Raw genomic sequence first — 754 nt, forward strand, 5'->3', positions numbered from 1 at the left:
TATTCAATGTTAACAAATTTCTCTTCTTCAGATAAGCTTTCCTTGCCGTTGCCAGTCTCCATTTTATATCCTCTCTACTTCGACCAACATCATTTATTTTTCTCCCCAAATAGAAAAACTCCGTTACAACTTTGTCACATTTCCTAATCTAATACCTTCAGCATCACCCGACTTAATTCGACAACATTCTATTATCCTCGTTTGGCTTTTGTTGATATCATCTTTTATCCTCCTTTCAAGACACTATCCATTCCCCACAACTGCTGTTCGTAGTCCTTTGCTGTCTCTGAGGTTTGCCGATGACATTGAGATGAAATAAAAACTTTGATAAGAATTACAATGGATTTTAATACCTACTCCGAATTTTTCTTTTGTTTCCTTCACTGTTTGCTCAATATACTGATTGAATAACATCGGGGCGAGGCTACAAACCTGTCTCACTCCCTTCCCAACCACTGATTCCCTTTCATGCCCCTAGATTCTTATAACTGCCATCTGGTTTCTGTACAAATTGTAAATAGCCTTTCGCTCCCTGTATATTACCTTCAGAAATTGAAAGAGAGAAAGCTTTTGACAGTGTTGACTGGAATACTCTAAGGAAAGGCAAACATACGTTTCTAGCATTTGTAGACTTAATCTATTTTCTAAAATAAGTCGTGGGGTTAGTATTGCCTCACGTATTCCAATATATCTACGGAATCGAAACTGATCTTCCCCGAGGTCGGTTTCTACTAGTTTTGCCAATCGTCTGTAA

Source organism: Schistocerca gregaria, unplaced genomic scaffold (genome assembly GCF_023897955.1).
Source record: "Schistocerca gregaria isolate iqSchGreg1 unplaced genomic scaffold, iqSchGreg1.2 ptg000696l, whole genome shotgun sequence".
Lineage (NCBI taxonomy): Eukaryota > Metazoa > Arthropoda > Insecta > Orthoptera > Acrididae > Schistocerca > Schistocerca gregaria.